The 23,467-nt window shown below is 40.8% G+C and overlaps 1 long non-coding RNA gene across 2 annotated transcripts; it reads left to right on the top strand.

The window, feature by feature from the left end:
- Positions 1-6,145: 6,145 nt before the first annotated feature.
- LOC120523719 lies at positions 6,146-22,967 on the top strand. Of its 2 annotated transcripts, XR_005632684.1 has the most exons (4): positions 6,146-8,590; positions 21,675-21,846; positions 21,968-22,128; positions 22,404-22,967. It is a non-coding gene; the product is annotated as an uncharacterized LOC120523719 (long non-coding RNA). The 2 variants fall into 2 exon arrangements; XR_005632683.1 differs by having other exon boundaries at positions 21,968-22,967.
- The last annotated feature ends 500 nt before the right edge of the window (positions 22,968-23,467 follow it).

Here is a 23,467-nt window from a genome sequence, read left to right as displayed (position 1 = left end):
TATTTGCTCAGGTATTCAGTTTGAAGAAATAAACATTTTCAAAGAAGACCTGTAAAGAATGTGCACTTTAGTGGAGGTGATAGATGACCTTGGCCTACTTTGTGATGCCTGCCTGCTCTGCAAGTCGTACTTCAAAGTTTGTTCACTGAGAAGTCCCATTTACTTAGGTTATTTCATTCTACTTTTCTTCCTCAGACCTAAAAACTGTTTGTTTTAAAATTTCTTAGTTTTGAAAAGTATAAGTCTTTGATTTGATTCTAAAATTTCAGAGATATCTTTATTTTTGGGGAGCTATCCTTTTAATGTGCTCACATCTTTCATAAAGTAGAGCAAAAAACAACTGATACGTTGGCCATCAGCTGGAAACAAGGGCATTTAAACATTGCAGTTTTATATCAAAGTCAAAATATTTACAAGCAACACTAAGACCAATGAGCAAAAACGAGATGCTTTCTAATGGTTTAGTTTTGTACGTTTTAAAGGTACAGTGCACATATGGTGTTCCTCACAAAGTACTGATCCCTTACCTTTTTGAGTGTTTGTTTCCAACTCGTTCTTCATTTATGTGCAGACAATCGCTCAAAATTAAAACTTAGCAGAGTAATCAACTATCCTTTTGCCCCTGCTTTTTTTATTTCCTTCTGCTGTAACCCTTTTTCTCTCTTGCAGGCACTGTTAGTAGACAGAAGGCCGTTTACAGGTACACTGCCTGTCAGTTCATGTTGACCTATAAATACCTGTAGTGCTGAATTTAAGTAATATAAATTACTTTCTGCAGTGTGAGCACAGAATGCTCGGTAACAGAAATGATGTAATCTGTAATGGCCTAGCTATGCGATCAAGAAATGTGCCTTTGGCTTCCTATTTTTTTGTATCAATTACTTGGAGAAAGTCCACAGGGACTTGCTACCATAGATGGCCACTTACTGTACCTTAAGTGTATTCTGTGTAGTTATTGTTTGTCAGCATCTTTAACAATACAGTGGAACCTCGGTTCACGACCGTAATTCGTTCCAAACCTCTGGTCGTAAACTGAATCAGTTTCACCCATAGGATTGTATGTAAATACAATTAATCCATTCCAGACTGTACAAACTGTATGTAAATATGTAAAGATTAAGCACAAATATAGTTAATTACACCATAGAATGCACAGTGTAATAGTAAACTAATGTAAAAACATTGAATAACACTGACACAAACACCCAGGCTCCCTGCTCAGCTGCACGCGCAGGCTCGCTCTCTCTCAGCAGCACGCACCCTCTCTCTCTCTCTCTCTCTCTCTCTCTCTCTCTCAGCAGCACGCGCCCTCTCTCTCTCTCTATCAGCAGCATGCACCCTCTCTTTCTCTCTCTCTCAGCAGCACGCTCTCTCTCACTGTAACATTGCAGCAGTTTGCGCTATAGCCTTGCAACTGATCGCTGTATAAACACTTTTTTTTAGTTTTAAGCACGGGAAAAAAATGAACATTTGAAAAAGTGAAAAGTAACACCGCAACAATTCACGCTATGAACCGAAAAATGAACATTTGAAAAATCCGTAATACAAAAACTAACAAACCACCAAGAAAACTAACCTTGCATGAGTCAAGTTCTGGCATGAAGTGAGGAGGAACTGGGTGAAGAGGAGGTTACAGTTTTGAGGGAGAGTCTGGCTCCGCGATGGAAGGATGTTTTCCTTCAGGTGTTTTCTCTCGTGTGATTTCTTTGGGTTTCTGGTGATTTTAGCTGTTTAGCTGGTGGGAGCAAAAGCTTCATGCAGCCATTCCAAAAACAAAGTCCTTGTGACCCAACCCTTCGTGTTTGCCCTCCACATCACTGGCAGTCTGGCTTTGTTTACATTGTGCTGCTTGAAAGCACGAGGGTTCTCAAATTGGTAATTGAGTAAACTGGTAAACAATTTTTCCACCTCTTCCAGCACTTGAGGTCTCTGCCTGGTTAACGCTGCTCCTTTTGCAACATCAGCTGCTTTAATAGATTCTTTCTGCTTTAGAATGGTCAAAAGCACAGAAATACTGTAGTGCACAAAGAGATCACAGGTAAAGCACGCACGTCTGACTGAGAACAATGAACAGGGAGCGGCTCTGCTTAAATACAGTAATCGGCGTGTACGAACTGGAAGGGAAATAAAATAGAGCACAAAGAGTTCACAGCGAAAGCACGCACGCACATCTGACCGAGATCAATGCAACACGTGCGGAAATCATCAGTGCGCACAAACCAAAAGGGAAACTGGCTTGTTCATATACCGAGTGTGTGGTCGTGAACCGAGGCAAAAGTTTGGCAAACTTTTTGGTCGTAAACTGAGTTGTACATGTACCGAGATGTTCATGGACCGAGGTTCCACTGTACAGTTTTACATTGGGATCAGTAAAGGATCTGTCTGTCTGTCTAGTCTCTACTTAAAGGATGTGAAGCAGACTAGTGTGTGTGTGGTAAGACGTAATGTATTTTTCACTTCTTGGGAATGGAAGTAAGCACAAGTACAAAGGACTAGCTAATGATTAATAATGTTGGACTCTGATGACAAGCACATAGCACTAGTGGTAGTGATACTGTCACATATATATTGTAATTCGTTCTCACATATCCAGTGTCAGAGAAGCAGTGCCCCTTAGTTTCATACCCTACATGCCTACTGGCTACAACCTATCCAAAGTTTTAATTTGCTTCTTGTGCAGCATATCATTTTTAACTATGAGGAAGCTGTAACAGTAAATAATACAAATGTCTGTGCTGCTGTTCTGCTGTGCATCCTGTAATTGTGTTGACTGTGCAGTAATAGCATAACATTCTCAAACCTGCCTGATCCAACTGAGGGTTACAAGGGGCTATTGCCTTCCCTTGCAGCACTAGGCTTGAGGTGGGAATCACCCGTGGACAGGGCACTAGTCAAACACAGCTCATACACTCCGCCACACTTACACAAAGTGCCAGTTTGGATCTCCAGTTAACCTAACCTGCACGCCGTTGGAGATATGGAGGAATGGACGAAAAGTCTCACAGACGAGTGTGACTTCCATAATGCGTGATATTAAACCCAGAACATCACATCCATGAAGCAACGGTTCCACCCAATGCATGGCAATGACAATGATTTATTTTTGTTTTATCAGTAAGAAGTCTGTAACTTTATACTTTAAATTGCATTTAAAACCAGGTGAGCTTTATCTTCCTATTTTATGCATAACTTAATGGTCTGTTCTTCAAAGGTTTAGTCAAAAAATGTTATATTAAAGTTTTAAATGAAATCCATTTCAAATGTTGTACTTAAATTGTGTTTGATATGTACTTTAAAGTAGACTACTTGTCCAGTTACACTAAACCTGCACAATATGGTTGTAAATAAACATTTCTGCAGAGTTTGGAATTTGTATGCCTTACTTTTGTGCCTTTTACTACCTGAACTGAGCCACATTGTAGTACGTTCTGTGATGCTTCCAGTGTCTGGAGATCCAACATGAGTTTCTGTGTACTTTCTTGCTTTGACTTCAGAATGTGATGTCTATGTGAAAAATATTTACATGGAATCTCTTTAGCTGCAAGCTTTAATTAGTGCTTTAGTGCCTCACTAATTGACTACATGTGCTTGTTCTTTCATTTGTCAAATTGCTGGCTTCACTAATGTAGTGAAAAGGCCCTCACTTAAAATACATTAAAAGATAGAAGCAAAGGATTTGTTTTTCATAGTTTTATGTATTCTGCTGAAGTAATTATATATAATTTAACGCTGTAAATGCTTTCATTTGGTTGGTATGCTCACTTGATAATACATGTAGGTAATTATAAAATATTGTTTTAGCTGATACCTACTGTAGCACTTGGAATAGTTACAACACCTTATGTGAATGGAACAACTCACATCAGTGACATAATCGCATTCTTTATGACTCTAAAGGTAACTTGTAATAGCTCTTCATAGCTTTTTATACCCAAAGGAAACAAAAATTGAGTTCAGACACAAGGCCAAGCAGACTTTTATTGGAAACATTTTGGTACTTTAACCATCATATATTGAACTATCAAGTGAAAGAAGTACTGAGGATACAGTAATGTGTAGTCAAAATGAATCTGCCATTAGACTATCAAACAGCGTTGTCCACAATTGGTCAAATATGTTACTACTCACAGATGTTAATTCCATTGGTTGGGACACATAATGTCAATTGCAATGTGTGGATTACATGAGCTAAGATGCTGTGCCTCATTGCATATCGCACAATAAATAAGATAATATCACCTACTGCTTAAATAATACTAATGCTCAACATATGCATTCCTGAGAAGAATGTCATTCTATGTTCGTTAATATGAATGCTGTCTTTTCTAATCTACAGTATTTTCCGTGTTGCAGAATATTGTAATCTCTGCTCAGAGAGTTTTTAACAAAAGGAAGACCGAAGTTTTAAGGTAAGGCAGTTATACTCACTTGTCATGGCACTGGAGAGGGACTGATGTGTTGTAAGTTGATTAGCATGAGCAGGTGACAGTTTTAATGTACTCTATACACTCACCTAAAGGATTATTAGGAACACCATACTAATACAGTGTTTGACCCCCTTTCGCCTTCAGAACTGCCTCAATTCTATGTGGCATTGATTCAACAAAGTGCTGAAAGCATTCTTTAGAAATGTTGGCCCATATTGATAGGATAGCATCTTGCAGTTGATGGAGATTTGTGGGATGCACATCCAGGGCATGAAGCTCCCGTTCCACCACATCCCAAAGATGCTCTATTGGGTTGAGATCTGGTGACTGTGGGGGCCATTTTAGTACAGTGAACTCATTGTCATGTTCAAGAAACCAATTTGAAATGATTCAAGCTTTGTGACATGGCGCATTATCCTGCTGGAAGTAGCCATCAGAGGATGGGTACATGGCGGTCATGAAGGGATGGACATGGTCAGAAACAATGCTCAGGTAGCCCGTGGCATTTAAACGATGCCCAATTGGCACTAAGGGGCCTAAAGTGTGCCAAGAAAACATCCCCCACACCATTACACCACCACCAGCAGCCTGCACAGTGGTAACAAGGCATGATGGATCCATGTTCTCATTCTGTTTACTCCAAATTCTGACTCTACCATCTGAATGTCTCAACAGAAATCGAGACTCATCAGACCAGGCAGCATTTTTCCAGTCTTCAGCTGTCCAATTTTGGTGAGCTCGTGCAAATTGTAGCCTCTTTTTCCTATTTGTAGTGGAGATGAGTGGTACCCGGTGGGGTCTTCTGCTGTTGTAGCCCATCCGCTTCAAGGTTGTGCGTGTTGTGGCTTCACAAATGCTTTGCTGCATGCCTCGGTTGTAACAAGTGGTTATTTCAGTCAAAGTTGCTCTTCTATCAGCTTGAATCAGTCGGCCCATTCTCCTCTGACCTCTAGCATCAACAAGACATTTTCGCCCACAGGACTGCCGCATACTGGATGTTTTTCCCTTTTCACACCATTCTTTGTAAACCCTAGAAATGGTTGTGCGTGAAAATCCCAGTAACTGAGCAGATTGTGAAATACTCAGACTGGCCCGTCTGGCACCAACAACCATGCCACGCTCAAAATTGCTTAAATCACCTTTCTTTCCCATTCTGACATTCAGTTTGGAGTTCAGGAGATTGTCTTGACCAGGACCACACCCCTAAATGCATTGAAGCAACTGCCATGTGATTGGTTGATTAGATAATTGCATTAATGAAAAATTGAACAGGTGTTCCTAATAATCCTTTAGGTGAGTGTATGTGACAGTAATGACCCTCTAAAACAACAGGGTACTGTAATGAGGTCCCTATAAGTATTTTTGTTATCAAAATGGCATCTCACTTTTGTTTTTTGCCTGTAAGGGGTTGCATACTGAAAAAGGCTGTGTAAAATAGATATGGAATAATTAATACAGCACTTCCATATAAATTACCCTTTAGGGATACTGCAGGAAATGGCTCAACTGAAGATTTTACAATACATGTACAATAATATACAATACAGCCAAGTACATTAGCTTACAAAAAATCTGTTATGTACACGAATAAATGTAGACTAAAATGAACAGGAAATTGAATCAAGTGCACAACAAATCTTGCTTGAGAGGAGTGAACCGAATTACGATTATTTGGATTTTGAGGAAAAAAAATAAGTGGGGGTATTTTCTTTCAGTAAAACATGTGGGAATGAAGATTAAAAATAAAAAATAATTGTGCTTGGGGTCTGGGACTCCATGACATCTCCTAGTGGTCATAAAGAAATGATGCATCTCTAAAACTACTTATTAAAAAATTGCAAATCAATAGGTCTGGCCCCATGACAGATCACAGCAGACTGCAAGAACTGTGGTTAAAATAAACAATTTCTATAGCAGTTTTCTTTGGAAATAGGTCGAATTGTTTTTGTAGGGTATGGAAATAAGTACTGGATCAAAAACAATTGACCAGAAGCCTGTAACAAGACAAACACGATGCAATTTGTTCAATAAAAATAGGTCAGTTTTTTCAGAGATTATTGTGGTCTTGGCATTCAGGGTAAACATCCCAGAAACCACTTATTCTGAAATGTTCTGTCTTTGCTAGGATGTAGTCATTCAGGAATCCTACACAACCCAAAAAAACACAATTTTCTGGTGGAAATTGTAATTTTAAGACATGGAAAAAAAATGGTATTTCCACAGACCCACATTCTAAAATCAGAATCTGAACTTAACTTGACAGCAAATTTTTATGCCTATCACCAAACTTCCATTTAAAAAAAAAATAAACAAACATACATGTATATATTATAAAGTAAATAACCTTGGCTCCCTTTACGTAGCATTGAGCACGTAGCAAGTTATAGATTGATTAAGCCTAGGGCATATTCATTGATGAAACGAGACGGGCCTTTTATTTCAGATGACACTGCCTGTAGTCCAATGGGAATGTGTCGTCGGTCTTACCATTTATATCTGGGCTGAAGACCTATTACTTCAGCATAGTGTACCCTCGTTAGAACTACTGATTAGGCCATAATGATTGTTAATCAAATAGAGGTAAAGATAATATAATGGAACTAACAATTTGTTTAAATTAATCTTCTCTATTCATGAGAAAGCAAACTGCTTACCTGCTCAGCTGATGGTTGGTCTAATTTGTTCTGGGTCTTTTACATTTTTATATTTACTGCTATGAAGCACTTAAAGGAAATTATTAAACCACATACACTTACAGTATGTGAGCACAAAGTAAAACAAAATGAATCTGAATAGTTCACGTAAACAAGTCATGAATATATTGTGCCCATTACCGTTATACTGTAAGTGCGCTATGGCCCGAGCAAAAGAGAGAAAAACCAAAACTCCAGTTTAGAACATTCTTGGAGAAGACAAGCCTCTAGAGACCCAACGCTCAGTTATAATGGACAGTGCAAGTTACCTAGGCTAGTTGGCTGCCCGGCCCCTCGTTGGAAAATGCGCAGTATTGGAAGTGCATACTGAAAGGTATAAGGATCTTAAGGACCTCCAAGATCACTGCTGTCAGTTTGCATCAACAGGAGTGTTAGCATGACAATATGGCGTTGGCACCAAGTACTGCAGCAGGGTACACAGAATAGCCCTTTGTGGCTTTGCCACTGGAGGCACAGTCAAGTCTCTTGCAGCAGCATTATTTATCTGTTTTTGGGGAGAACAATAACATAGACTCTGAGATTTATACATCGGTAAGTTTTGTTAAGTAAGTTAAACCATGTAAAGCTTTAGCGCTATATTTTAGAAGGGCGATTTTCAAGTCAGGATGTAATCACAGGGGTGAAGTGGTTGTACTTCTATTTTTTAGTGCAACATTTTGAAGTAAGTAAAAGTTACAAATGCAGTGGTTTGAGTAGCCTGTAACTCATGCAAAAGGAACGTGGTAGTTTTCATTTTTGAAAGGTAAAGGTATGGTTTCCTCTTCTATAGTTAAGTGACTCAGGTGGTGGGCACATGTCAAGGTAAGTTGCTTTGTTTAAACTTTAATTTATATTATAGGCAAAAGCATAAAAAATCAAACATTATTAAGTAGTGATTAGAGATAATTTCTTTTAGAGGAGTAATAATGACATTTGGGATATGATAATCAGATGTAATATGTAATTGTGTGAGTCTGCCTGTTACTGAACCATGAATATCTGTAGGAACATTCAAAACTCTCATCACCACTTCATGACTGTGACATAGAGCTCTGCTGGGACGCCGGCTCACTAGTGTCCTCATGGACTCTTCTGGCCAGGGTGCTACCCTTTCTGGCTCACAGTACATTGGCGGCACTTCCTGTCCCCAGTCAGGCTCTCCTTCTTCTTACTTTGTCATGTTGATTTGCAGGTTTCACTTCCTCTGTTAGGTCCCATCTTGTGTCATATGTGTACCAGCTTTGAGCCTGGCATTATAACTAGCATGGCATGGTGAAAACCTTACTTGAATTTTTTTTCCTGTATTTCAGAAGCTGAAGAAGCATTGTGTTCTCCTTCACCCAACAGGCAATATACCAACTGAGCACCCATGGTTTATTTGTTCTGGCAGTGATCGTTCACTCTGCTCATCCAGAAACCTCTCAAAAAGCAGCACAAACATTTGGGAGCAAAATAAATGCAGTTGCCACAGTATGTAAAATAATCCTTAAGCCTTTCTTTCATAATATGTCACTTTTGTAAATGCTATGCACATAAATTGCATGGATGCTTATTGTAATTGCTATTTTTCCTTTGTCTTTTCTTTTTTTTTTTTTTTAACTGGTATTGTCTATCACCCTACAGTTCCTGAACCTTCACATTACATTTTCCAAGTCATGGCTGAATTTCAAGTTCGTCTCCTTATCTTCTGTACTAGTTGGCCTTTGACATTACAAGCCTGGCCCCTTTGTAACATATTGCTATACACAGTGTCTTCATAGATCTCGCTGCTTTCATTGCAAGTTATTTTTACAAACGTGCAGTGTTTTTTATTTGCTCAATTCTTTCATTGTCATCATTTTAAAAAATCAACTTTCATCTATCAGTTAATAAGTAACGCTGCTCCCATAGCTTGGGGTAGAGGTGTGCATATTCTGATCTGAGCTTTGGTGGTTTTTAGTAATTGATTTAAGTTTCTAGGAAACTTCATGAGAAATAACAACACAACGTGCTTATATATTTATCCAAAGTGTCTGAAATCGCCAGCTGACCACACGCTGCCTTCTGCCTTACAGAGGTGCTGTGTTTCACACTGTTTAGTCATTCCCAGTGCAGTATATATGTAAGAAGAATTTGATCTTCTCTATTTCAATGTAAATCTTCTGCCTCACTCCTAAACCTTGTAAGACACCATAATTAATAACGTGACTGAGAAAAGTTCCTGCTTTTCAAATCTGCTGCCCTTCCTAACAAACAGAATGTCTCCCCCTGCCACAGTATAGAAGAAGCCATGTTATAAGTCTTGGAGCTTCCTCAATAGTAAGATTTGTAAGGAGCTCGACTAAATGCTTCTTGCTCATCCTCCTTTCTTCTCCTGTCCCATACACTGTGATGCCCAGATTGGGCGCAGCTGGCATACTCTCCTTCTTGAACCTGGACATTGATAGTCATAGACTGAGCTGGACTGGAGCAATGAGGACACAACAGCAGTTGATGGTACAAATGTGCATAGTGTGTTTATTAAAAAATAAAGACAATCAGTGTTTAAAGTGCTGTGCAGTTTTATTGTCAGCAGCCATGCCACCTGCATTTCAGGAGAGGTTATCCATTTGTAGCTAAACATATGTTGGGCCCAGCCATTACTGTGTTTGGAAACCATCTTGTTTTGCTGCTGGAAGAGGTGTTGGTGAGGCCAGCAGAAGGTGCTTACTCTGTGCTCTAAGCGTGGATCCCAATGCCCCTGTTCAGTGGTGGGGACACTGTGGTGTAAATATGGTGCCTTCGTTTGGAGGAGACATAAAATCGAGGTCCTGACTGTCTGTGGTCATCCTTCATAAAGAGTCAAGTGTTTCCCGATTTCCAGGCTAAATTGCCCACTCTGACTTTGTCTGTTCTTGCCCCCTTGTCATCCCTAGTCTCTGATAGGCTGTCTCTCTCACCACTTCACCACCTAACAGCTGCACTGGTGCACTAATGGCTGCCGTCGCATCATACAGGTGGGTGCTGCACATTGGTGGCAGTTGAATTGGCTCCCTTCCTTCTTTGAGTAGTTTAAAAGGCGCTATATAAGGGTCATGTATTATTATTATTACAGGGATGTAGCCAGCCTCTCTTATGAGGTGGGTCTTTTTTCCAAAAAAAAAACCATTTTTTTATTTTAAATTAGCTTACTATTTTGTCATTTTCAATAAATGTTCCGTATTTCCTTGTTTTTCCGGCCTTATGGTTCAAATAAACTGAGATACAAGATAGATCTAGTTAAACAGCGCCATTTATTATTCATTGCACCACTTTTCCTCTCATTCTAACTCTGAAACCAGCATCAAATTAACGTTAATTTCTAAGCAACATGCAGCCAATGTTTTTGTTTTTAACTGAACTACATAAATGAATAAATTTAGTAAAACAACTCTAAAATACCACACAATATTTGACAATGCTAAATACTAATACAACTAGATATTATGAAATGTTTCAGTAATGTACTGTTCATTAGACTTTTGCAGGATTTCTTTTAAAGTTACCTTATTTTTAAAGGTTATTTATATTTCATAGTGGCAGTTTTCCAGGCAGCACTTTTCAAAATAGCTTGTTATTTATTTCAAAAGGTCTCTTATCTTATCAATCCATCAATCTTTTACATACATTGTTGCAGTTTGTCAAAATTTAATGATTCATTTATTTATATTGTTGCTCTTTTTCATGTGATTACTTTCATAATTACTTTATTTATTTGGCACAGGTGACATTTTAAATGCTCTTGCCAATCCAGATGCCCATCATTAGTGAAAAAGCTGATTCATGCTGTTGTTTGTATGCGTTATAATTTTAATAAAACATGAAAGTGTATTTTACGAACACTATGTTCCTACAAAGTTTGTTTTTTGACTGGCTAACAGTTTGGGGTAAGTTGAACAAACCTGTCTGAACCCCCTCCTGGCTATACCCCTGTATAATCCTTTATAAATGTGCTCAAGTGATTGGATCAAAAACAGATTAATAGTTTTAAACTCCAAAACAGTGCAGATATAACACCTTGCTTTGTTCTTTCTTCCCAGAACTTCCTGTCCTCATCTGGACTTTGGCAGTTCTCAACTACGCAGCCTGTCACGTCCCATGGTCCTCCATGCAGACCCGGGCTGTGACTGCCTGCAGCTCCCAAGGTGCCGCTGCCCTTTTCTCCTCCCATGGCCCAGCTCACTGCATCCTGATCCCACAAATGTATTGGAGCTGCACAGCCAACACAGCCGTGTTCTCCAGGGCACCCGGCCGATCTTCCACCACCCTCGCCACAGCTCAGTAGATGAGCTTGCAGCCCTTTTGGAGTGTCCACAGCACTCGGTTGGACTTCTTAAAAGCCATGAGCAGCCAAGTCGATTCTGCCTCGTCCACCACACCCCCCTCACACACCACCTTATTCTCCATTCCTGTCTCAAACCTTTTTTATACTCAGTCTGGGTGCCGGAGCACTAAACGGCTATGAGGGAAGCTGAGCTGGTCAGTTTTCCGCACATGAATGCCTTATCGGGTCATTCCTTCTCTAAAGTCTCCACAGCTGATTTCTGCTCTTACCCACTCTCACCATGTCCAAGTCACATGGTTTTAAAAACTGACTGCACCTGCTGTGTTAATCTGCCACGGACCCTGTGCACACTTTATGACATGAGCCCTGTAGTTTCTTTTTGACTAGACAGTGTGAAGGAACCCATGTATGGACGGGCATCCCAGCTGGGATCGATGCCATTCCCTTAACCATCTGGGAGGCCAGTATGACTGAACAATGGAAGGAGGCTCATTCTCAGAAATATATGCCTCCTCAAACTGCTACATGGCAGCATCCCTGAGCTTTAGGACCCAGTCCCATAGGCATCATGGGATTTGCAGTGCCGTGAAGGCAACGCTGCTGGGGTCCTTGGGTGCCTCCAGAGGGCGATACTGGGAGTTACGCTTTCTGATTATTTAGGGAACTTTCGATTGACCTGGAAGTACTTCAATCTGGCTGTGCCCGGGCACCAGAAGTACTCACAGGTCCAAGATAAAAGGAGCCCCTCAAACTCACTCAAGTTAAGTCGGAGTCGGGAAAAAGAGGAGTCATCGTTGATTGTGATTATCTTGTTGAGAAAGGTGTTTGGGAAGAACAAAAAAACCTTTATTTAAACCCGTGAATATGTGTGTGTCCATTGTGTCTGAGGTTTGGGGCTCTGTGGCGCCCGATGTCTTCCACAACAATCGTAGTTTAATGTTTAATATTGTGTGTGTGTGTGTGTAGAATATGTATGTGGATATACATGAGGATCACACATGTGTTCCTACTATATTTTCAAATAGGAAAAAAAGTAAAGTAAAATGCTGCATCAAAACCTGATTCATTTTATTATCTCCCCCGTGCCTACCCATAGAGCATTTGGGATTCCTACATTTCACGTAGCAATAAGAGAACATCTCGCCTGGTAAATATCTAAAGGAAATATTTGCTACAGGTTATGGAAAATCATACTATTCTGCTATAAAATGCAAGGCCTTGGGAAGCCCTGCAGTGCAGCACAGGATTAGCTAAAGCGCTGCACTCATTTCAAATTCTTTTGGCAACTTGTAAAGCAGAAATGCTCCCAGGTGTGTGTTCTCACCAACATGTGTGCTCAGTTATATGTGAGGCCCTCAAGAACAGTCCTGTCCACGTGCTACGGCCACACTCGCTGTGACCTGAGGCCACGTGTGTGATTCTGGCACTCAGTATTATTATTACTGCTTATTTTTTGACATTGCTAGTAAACACTTTGTTTTGCAGTTTAGGATGTTTCAACTCTTCATGTCATTATTTTTCATAATCTGGCTTTTTAATTCATTTATTTTGTAAATGCACTTGGCCTCTTTTGACCAGGTTTTTCCAGTGCCACTTTGGTCCTCTGTTACAACGACAATGGCAGACATCCACACTCCTTCTGTAACGTCAGGTTTCTCTAATTGGGAGAGCTTAACTGTCAGGGCTGGAGTGAAGCTGAACATCTGCTCTGCGTATGGCTGAATGTTCAAGTGGCCATACATTATGACAGTGACAAAAGAACTGAAAAGACATAAAGAGGTAAAAATAAAAAACACAAACTGCAGATTGCCACAGACAGGTGTTATATATGTGAGAGACAATGAACACTTCAAACGTAATCAGTTCTTGTTGTTGTGACTTCGGTTGTAAGGACAGTGTGGCTGATGGGGGAAGCCCATCCATGACGATGACGAGGAGACACTTTGTTATATCATTAAGTGTTACTCTAGCAGGAAATTTTGTGGTAGAAATCAATATCTTAATCAAAAAAGAAACTTATCCTCTAACAGGACAAATCAGCAATCAGGCAGGAGAAAAGCTTGTCCTTCTGTATCATTTACTATGGTTTAGCTAATGCTTGAACAGGCAGCAGTCTTCTATGGCATCATCATTAAAAGTGTATGTCTTTTCTGTAAGGAACCCCATTTACATAACTTTGTCAATCAATACATACATTTACTCTGGTTGGTTCGTTGGTCTACACCCAAATGATTTATATAAAATAAAAGGGCATTATGTTATACAGTATTCTGGTTCTTCTTCATTTTGGTGTAACTGACCAATTTGGTTGTTCACAGGACATCAGCATACTTCTTAGTCATCTCCTAATCATCTCTCAGTACATTTTGTTGTTCACTTAACTTTTATCTGATTCCCTGATTTGCCTGCAAAGGTTTCTGACATTTATTAACCCTTTATGCTATTTCTGTAAGATCAATGCCATGTTACCCTAAAATTATTCTTCCACATTTTCGAGTTCAGTCCTGAGGGACCCTGTTGACTGCAGGTTTTATTCCAACCAATTTCACAATGAATGCATCATTCTTACTTATTTGGTCTCAATGTATAATTCTAAGAAATCCTTAGATTTGTGTGGTCTCTGCCTTGAATTTGTATGTTTCTTTTTCAATTACTTTTATATGTTGGGCTTGTTCCCTTATTGTATCTAAAAGCTGATGATTAGCATTGAGCAGCACAGACTGAGGGGCAAACAACACTGAACGCTAAAAGGGAGAAACTCCTTCATTGCCATTTTCTTGTATCTGCTTATTAAGAAACATCCCTTACTGATGAGTGTGGCACTGAGGTCATCACTCCCCTTCAGTGTTGAGTGCTGCCATCATTTGGGTACACTTGTGGGAGAAAATGGTGAATTAAAAGGAAAATAGCAAATAAAACAAGGAATTTCAATTTCAGAAAAATAAAAGTGTTTCAGAATTTTATAGAGTACAGGGAATTAAAAAAAAAAAGCAGATCCACAAACAATGAGATTAATTAAAATTAAGAATAATTTGATCTACTAAATAATAATAAACTGATCGCAAAATCAGTTGGAATGAAAACCCACAGCGACAAGGGGCTCTTAGGATTTGGGATCCATTGCACTAAAGCACACTGACATTGCTGTTTAGGTGATGTGCTCTCAACGTATAAACAACAGCACGCCCCGGACCATTAAAAGCTTCTGCAGTGGGGGGGGTTCACAAACATCACTGCAGGACCGCGCATTACAGGAGACCACACCAGTGTCAATGTTCAGTAGTGTGAGAAAGGGATTCAAAGGTGATTTGAAATTTCTATAGATCACAACTCTATTGGCATCAAAGCTTTAAAGTTAGAACTGCCTCTTCATAAAGTGCACTTGAATAAATGTCTGCCAACAACAACAGTCAAAATTTTCAAATTATTTTTACTCCCTTAAAAATGCCATCCTTGGCAGTGCTCATTTTGTCAAATTCTGAACACAAGAATAAGAGACTCCACTTGTGCTACACAAGAAACTTGCACTTCATTCTGTTTCATCACGACTTAAACAACATGGCGAGAAAGTAGAAAATGGTGAGAGTTGATTGGTATCGTGAACTTATTTAATGACATAAGGGTAGACAACAGAGTTGACTTTTCTGAAATATAAGGCTTTGCTTTGGTGAAAAATGTGTCATCAATTCATTTCCAATTTATTGTAACATGTGTAATGAAATTCTTCTTTGTACGCTGGACCAACACATACACAACATGCCGTTGCTGTCACACGGCCTGAATCTCGCTCTATAGGTTACGTAACATATCACAAAATCGGTAGTGATGAGTGAAACTTATCTTAAAGTGGGCTTTTGTTTGAGTGGCAAGAAAGGAACACTGAACACCTGTAGATCTCTCAGGAAATGATCCAGTTGAACATAAATGGAGAGAATGCATCTTTTGGAACTGCAACATGGCTAAACACAACTCACGGTGAGACAAAAAAATGAGGTCTGAGACCGAAGCTGTGGTCCAGTGAGGCAAAGAAATTCTTGTGGATGAGAAAATCAACGCTGTACTGTAGGTATGGCATTAGACCTCCGCACAGTCCTCTCGTGTGATGGGAATTATAGTCCCTGTGTTGACACTGCTACATGAAAATATAGGAGGGAAAAATGTTTTTATATACATTAAAACCTTGGATTGCGAGTATCTTGGTCTGGAAGTGTTTTGTAAGACGAGCAAAAATTTTTAAATAAATTTTAACTTGATTAACAAGCGAGGTCTTGCAATACAAGTAGTACGTATTGTGAACACGGTGAACACAACCCCAAGGGGACGTGGCCGCTCCTCTGAAACCCCCTCTTAAACAGTGATACAATGGGAAACAAACACAGGTTTTCATCTCCTCTTTGTGGGAACAGCTGCTAGCCTACTGCTTGCTGCTGTGCCACATGATCTGCATCTCGCACGGGGCTTTGAACATGTAAAAGACCGCGCCATGGCTGTCCTAGTGTCTCACCGCCTTGTCTCTCTTCCCCCAGACATCTCCTGTTCCGGTTGTGCCCCTTTGAGGAGGAGGATTTTGTGTTCTTTTGATCAAGAGACAGAGTTGTGGCAGCCGATTTGACTGTGAACCCGGATCACTCCTGAAAGAGACTTGTGTTTGTTCCGTCTGTATTCGAATAAAGTTTCTGTCTCTTGAAAACCCTGAGTGAACCTGTGCAACTTTGTGACCCAAGCATGACAGTGTACGCTTTGTCTGCCGAGCATTACATCATCACAACTGAGTTGATGATTCTTCTCTCTCTCTCTTTCGTTGCGGCATTGTGGGTAATGTCTCCTATACTTGGTCTCAGTCGGCATGCCTGACTCGTATAGTCAACATCCATACAAGTGTATACTAAAGCATTTTAACCATGTGTGTGTGCATAACGATTCTTTTCAAAGGTAAAGTGCAGGTTAATTTGTTTTATGTATTTTTACTTTATATTTTTTGTTAATCATTTTTATATGAATATTTTGGGGTTGTGGAACAAATCATCTGAGCGCCCATTATATCTTATGGGGAAATTCACTTTGATATGTGAGTGCTTTGGATTACAAGCACGTTTCTGAAACGGATTATGCTTGCAAACCAAGGCATCACTGTATTTTAAACACCATTCATCCTGTTTCATGATACTCTTTGTGAAGAGAAGTTCCTAAGTTTCACTGCAAATCCAAATTTGCTGTAATCACTGATTCACAAGTAATAATGGGCTAAAAGTGTCCAGGGCTCCCCTAGCATGTGTGGTTCTCCTAGCCTTGCATTGTGTGTGTCATGGCATGAGCTAAACAAACAAGCGTCAAAGACGGAGTGAAGTCCTCCCTTCTGTTGAGTTTTCCCATCATCTGTTTATTTAAAAATGAAAGAATCTTTCTAAATGGGTGCAGTGACCAAAGCTCTGAAAAGTATTTTTGTTTGACTGTGGTACAAGCCTCCATGTACATTATGCTGAAGTCGTACAGTATAGTGAGTAGTCTAAGAGATCTGAGCAGCACAGCACAAGTAGACATTTATCTGCAGTTAACGCACGGGAAGTGAAGAGCTCAGCTCATGGCCTCCTTCCAGCCTAAACAACCAAAGATTTGGCTTTTTCTCTGAAGAGACACTGCTTGTACTTGGGAACCACTGGTTTGACTTTGTTTCGAATGAGCGGTTGCTCATGCAGTCTCGAGTGAGGCACATTGCCTGCATTGTGAGGAAGTGTCAGTTATGGCTCTACGGTCATGTGGCATGATTCCCCGAGGGAGATCCAGCTCACAAGATCCTCATTGTTGATGTCCACCTAACACCTGGCTACGGCAGATAGAGGGTCATTTCCGGAGGGTGGGACTGGACCACGTGTCTGCCTGGGGTGTTGTCAACCGGGATTCCAAGCTGTTTCGTCATGCGGTGGGTATGGCAACATGCTGTACAAGTGCATGCTCCCCAACCTGACCTGACCTGACACTCATTTCTAGTTGCCATTAATGCATCCATTTCTGTAATCTAGACCAGCACCACAGGGTCACTTCATCAGAATTAGGCCTACCTTCAAAAGCCGCACATGACAGGACTGCCAGTCTACCGTAGAGTATATGAATGCATACCACCACGCTCATTCACATCGTGCTTCTTTGTTGTCGCCCATTAAGCTAGTATCCATGTCTTTGGCGTGTGGGGAAAACAGAAAAATCCACATGGACACTGGGATTGTCCGGGCTGGAACTCAACAATCAGTACTTGAAAACAGGCGGCTAACATCAAGCTGACTGGTCAGCCTCATATGACAGAGGCTTACCACTTGCTGCATTCCAGTTTATGACACAAACGTAATTTTCCCCCCAACCAGCCAACCGAATCGCTTTGACTGCAGCTTTTATTAGGAGGTGACATTGATAAGCTTGCTGTCAACAGCAGATGGGGGGGAGAACCATATTTATGAGCAGCACCGACTATGTAATACATACCACACAGAACAGCTTCTAACCACAGAGACTGGTTACAGTGCAATAAAAAATGCATATACTACATCAGAAACAAATGCTAGGGCTGGAGGTTTAACCTTGGGAAATGCAACCACAATTAACCGGAGCAGCACTTCCAGGATTGCTCCAATGTGAACGTCCGCCCGATGACTCGGCACAGTGGCTCCCAGCATCCCGGTGTCAAACACAATTTTTATCCTTTTAACTTTTCTCAGTCTATCTTAAGTATATATGGACATGTTTTGCTAAGTCATGGCTGTCAGGTTGAAATAATAAGTTTAATGGACTGGAAAATCTGCACCCACAAAGAAGTTATGTAGAAAATGGTAGAACACTCTTGAGAAAAATCACTGATGCGGTGACCAGACACAGGATGTGAATCCAGGATGGGCAGCCCCTGTGAGTATATATTTTAAAATGTATGAATCCCACCCTGGTTAATGTTGGCGTGGAGCAAGAGTGGCAAACGCAGATCCTGGAGGGCTGCAGCCACTTTCTCAGTGAGTATCCAGTTACTGCTGCTAAGAGAAATGGCCTCTTCTGCCTTCATTTTAATTCTCTGGCCTTCTCAGATTCACCACCTTAGCCTTTATAAGGAAATGTAAGACACGATCAGCTAACTTTCATACTCAGTTCCTGGAGGGCTCTGACTGGTTTCTTTTAGAGATCCATTTTTGCTGTAAATGAATCATTTTATTTAATTCTATAGCTTATTTGCTACTAATAATTTGTGTTGGGCAGACAAAGCTGCATGGAGCTTTTGAGACTCCAATATGATTGTTTTGGAGAAAAAGTCAAAGCTTCGGAGCTTCAGAAATTGGGATATCTGATGGTTTACCTAAGCCACAGCAGCCGTGATCTGGAGACGGCCACGTCCAGCCTCTTGTTGATTACGAAGCTTTAATCTGACAAATGCACTAAAGTCTAAACAAACGCTTGGTGTGCTCATTTTGATCTTGCGATAATCACATTCTCATTAACTGACTGCAATAAGTGTACCTGTTTGTGCGTGCAGCAATTTTCAACAACAAAATAATACTTAAATATGATGTGCTAAAGACGGAATATGTGGCCATAATTTCAAACATTATGAACACACTGTAGGCTACCACTGATTGACAACAATGTGACAGCTTCGTCAGGAGAGGGGATTGTCACTGTGAGGCAATGTGAAGCTTCAATATTTTTACTTTCTCGTATACGAATTATAAGGAAGGTATTGTAATCGTTCAAAAATTTGATGTCGAGATTTTAATGAATCTCGACGTTTTAGACCTCTCTGACTTTCTCGTATACGAGGCATAGGAAAAGTATTGGAATCCTCCGAAAATTCCCTTTTAAGATTTTGATGAATCTCAACGTTTTAGATTTCCCCAAGTCTGAAAATACCATTTTTGGAATTATGTCTGTGTATTTGCCTGTGTATGTGTATGTGTAAGCACAACAACTTGATTATGCTGTCACTAAGGTCAACCAAATTGTGTATACAAATATTAGCTACAAAACGTAGATTTCTATCAACTTCTGGGCTATTTCCGTTAACTGGAAGTGGTACTTTACCTTTTATTCATGCAGCTGCAGTGTCCTATTTATTCAACTTTACTTTTATAATAATTGTTTTATATATTACTAATTTGATTTGACTTGTTGTTGGTGGTTCTTTACCGTACGTAATATAAAAATATAATCAATCATTGTCTCACGGTTTATTCCTCAAATATCTATCCCCTTATATGAGTATTCGAGAAAGTCTTGGGAAGACCACTTTTGATTTTTATGTTAGTGTTTGAGGAATACTTAAGGGTTAAGAGAATCGTACCAGGAACAGAGCAAAGTGCAAGGGACAGCATATGAGGGGGCTTAGTGAATGTGCCCACAGCAGTGGCTCTCAACCTATTCTATACCCTATACCCCTAGAAGATGTTTGATTTATGTTCGAACCCCCTACAAATGTCATATCACAATTGAAGATGAAGTCATGTGTAATTTTTGAACCACAAATTGAAGCTTAGACGCACGATTGGTGATCTGGTGGTTGGGGTATCCCATGAAGCATCAAGCGGCATGAGGAAATGACAAACGATTAACAATCTTGGATTTAGGGGAATTTGAGACTCCCGTGAAGCAAAGGGTGGCTGGTGGGCTGTTAAGTAATGAAACAGTCAACCAGCTTTGTCCCCCGATAAGACCTACATTGCAGATGCACCACCCAGTTAAAATTGCTGCGCTGCTGCCAGGACCACCAGCAGAAGGGGTGGGCTATGTGTAAGCAGCACATGTTTCATCCAATTCAGTCCCTCTAAAGACACAAATGTCAGGCAGACCTCAAAATCAGTGACGTTTCTCAATCAGGGCTTGCACAGAAAATCTATACTAGACCTCGACTGTCTCTACAGATCATTGAAAGCTCCTGATTCCATTCTCTACTCCCTTGGTGAATCCAGATCAGTCCAGTGTGCGTACACCGAGTGCTGACAGACCCTCGCTTTCTGGGATTCTTCTAGTAGAAGTGATGGGATCACGAAACAGTGTGATAGATATATACAACAGTATCAAGTTGTGTTGGCTTCATACATTTGATGAAGACATTTAAGATATTCCTGTCAACTATTCAGACTTCACCCCCCACATCGTGTCGAGCAATGCTGCTTTTCGCCTGCCTCATATGAGGTTTCCTAAACTTGTTATTAGATTCACTTGGTCAGTGCGCTTGAGAAATTCCAGAGCCTGGACTAGGCGTTCATGAATTGTTCTTTGTTCAGACCAAAAATGTTGTGTTTTCATTGTGACAAGAAGAAGGAGGAACAATGGGAGAGATGTGAGGCAGTGCCCATCCAGGCAGGGGTACCTTTACCCAGCCAGGACGCTATGCTGACTAGGGGCAGTGCCAGTATTCTGCTGCCATTCTTGAGGCTTCCACTGCTACCCATGCTGTTTCACGGAGTCTTCTTGGGTTTAACAAGGTGAAGGGATTGGAGTGGCACCACCATTAACCTTTTAAAGGCTTCACCTTCTCAGTTAGATGAGCTGAGGCGAGGGGTCACTTGGCGAGGAAGAGGAGCAAGAGGCAGGAGGAACGAAGGAGTGTGTATGATTTAGCATCTGGTCGACAAGCTGGAAGTATTTAGTAAGGCCCAGGGGGGACCTGCTGCTGCCTATTCTGTCCCCTTGGCTATGTCATTTTGAGCTGTCCCTGCCCCTGTATCATTGTTTTGCCTTCTTATCCATTTATCTGGCGATAATGGTGTCTTATTGTGTTTGGAGTCACACCAGAGTAGCCCAGATTCTTCAGTCTCTTTGTCTGTCTTTCCTCTGTATAGAGTAGCAATGCAGTCTTGTCTTTTTATTTTTTATTTTTGTAATCTAATGACTGTGAGACATGGGGTGGCATGTGCTGTCTCTTTAGGTATTGAAATGTTTGGTCATCACCCCTCTTGTGCTCATGGGTGTCTGGATACCACCTGTGCCCGCTTGTCCTTTAGAAACACTTTGCTGTGCCCCCGATTCCCATCCTTTGTGTTGCGCTGCTCCCACTCAGCAAGTATCCCTGCTGCACCCCCACGACTCACACCCCCAGGCTGGAAAGATAAGCCCGTTCAGAAAATGGATGAACAGAACAATTGGAGGGATCTCTTAACCGCTTTCAACATTACCATCCTTACACAGGAAAGAAAAGCTGCAGTGACAAATGCTTTGATCTGAAAACATCCTGCTGCTGACCCGGGTGATTCATAATGAACTCTATCCTAAATTACCACACATTTTTGTTTGTTCCAGACAGAACAAAACCATCTTTGTAGGTAAAGACACATCCAGTACAAACACCTACACAGAGGTGCGCAGGGGCAATGTCATGAATCCTGGCAACCTAGACAAAGCAAAAAAAAAAACACAACCCAGGCATGCACCGCTGAAGAGGAGTGGGTGACACACTTTCATGATCCTCAAGGTATTTTTCTCTAAGGTTAAAACTGTGTCAGATTTATAGTCACTGAGCATTACCAGAGCTTAAGGCCTTTTCCTGTTTAGATTTGTAATAAAGCAGACACTTAAATCCTTTCTTCTAACAGGGTGGATGAAAGTACTGACCTCCAAAATCAAGGAAAGAGACTGCTGAGGTGTTAACTCGGGGTGCACGTCCTTTGAAAAAAGGAGAATGACAGCAAAGTGGAGCCGAGAACACCAAAGTGAGGCCGGGGGGATTGTCAGTGACCTCTGCTGGACATGAAAGGTACTGCATATGAGATAAGTGGTGCCAGAGACGACAAGAATGAGAGAGACTGAGCGATTTGACCCAAGGGGGGAGATTTGCCTTTTCATTTTGACTGAAATCGGTGAAGCTGATTCTGTCGTATGTGTGTTTTTTGAACTGTCATATTCAAACGTTTGCTGGGTGGTTCCATCCTAAATATGTAAATAATTATGACTTCTTTGTCTCTAGTTAGAGATAGCACTTTCTAAAGGTCCACATCCTCTTTAACAAAAATAACATTGTGTTTAAAACAGGGCTGATATGTGCTATGTACCATGTGTATGTATATATAGTGGAAGTCCGAGAAGGACAACAGGCATCCCTGCGATGGAGGATAGTAGGAAGCAAAAGGACAGATGGGTGGGCTGGCTAGACGAAGAAACTACATTGTGCCTCGCTGGAATAATGTAATGGAAAGACCAGCAGAAGTGGGAGACTAAGAACAATTCCATCCCCCATACAGCAGATGGCAGTGGCCCTCTGGTAGCATCACAGTTTGGGCACCCACAAGGGTGCTTGGAAGTTGTAGTCCAGAACTGCAACCATGTTGGGGTTCTTGGGTGCCAGTAGAGGGTGCTGACTTGGGAGGACCTCCCAACTTTCCATGTGACCCGATAGTACCTCCAAGAAGATTCCCATGTCAAGCTTGAAAAGAAGCCCACTGCCTCACTTTGGTGAGTCAGAATCAGAGTCCAGAGGCAGCAAGCAACACTCAAAGAAGGAGCAGAAAGAGAAAAAAGAGAGACATTTGGTCTGATTGCAATCGTGGCTGGTCTTTATTGTACATTAGGTGACTTATTTGTAATAAAACACATTATATTGTACCCAAGATTGTGTGGAGTACTATTGTGTCTGACGTTTTTTGGCACTGTGGCTCCCCCTTAATATATATATATATATACAGTTAGGTCCATAAATATTTGGACAGAGACAACTTTTTTCTAATTTTTGTTCTGTACATTACCACAATGAATTTTGCACGCCCAAGCCATCACACTGCCTCCACCTTGTTTTACAGATGATGTGGTATGCTTTGGTTAATGAGCACCCCTTCTTCATACTTTTTTCTTGCCATCATTCTGGTAGAAGTTGATCTTGGTTTCATCTGTCCAAAGAATGTTTTTCCAGAACTATGTTGGCTTTTTTAGATGTTCTTTAACAAAGTCCAGTCTAGCCTTTCTATTCTCGAGGCTTATGAGTGGCTTACACCTTGCAGTGCAACCTCTGTATTTACTTTCATGCAGTCTTCTCTTTATGGTAGACTTGGATATCGATGCGCCTACCCCAATGGAGAGTGTTGTTCACTTGGTTGGCTGTT

The sequence above is a fragment of the Polypterus senegalus genome, chromosome 2 (assembly GCF_016835505.1).
Source record: "Polypterus senegalus isolate Bchr_013 chromosome 2, ASM1683550v1, whole genome shotgun sequence".
Lineage (NCBI taxonomy): Eukaryota > Metazoa > Chordata > Cladistia > Polypteriformes > Polypteridae > Polypterus > Polypterus senegalus.
Note: the sequence above shows the minus strand (reverse complement) of the source record. Positions and strands in the feature narration are given on the sequence as shown.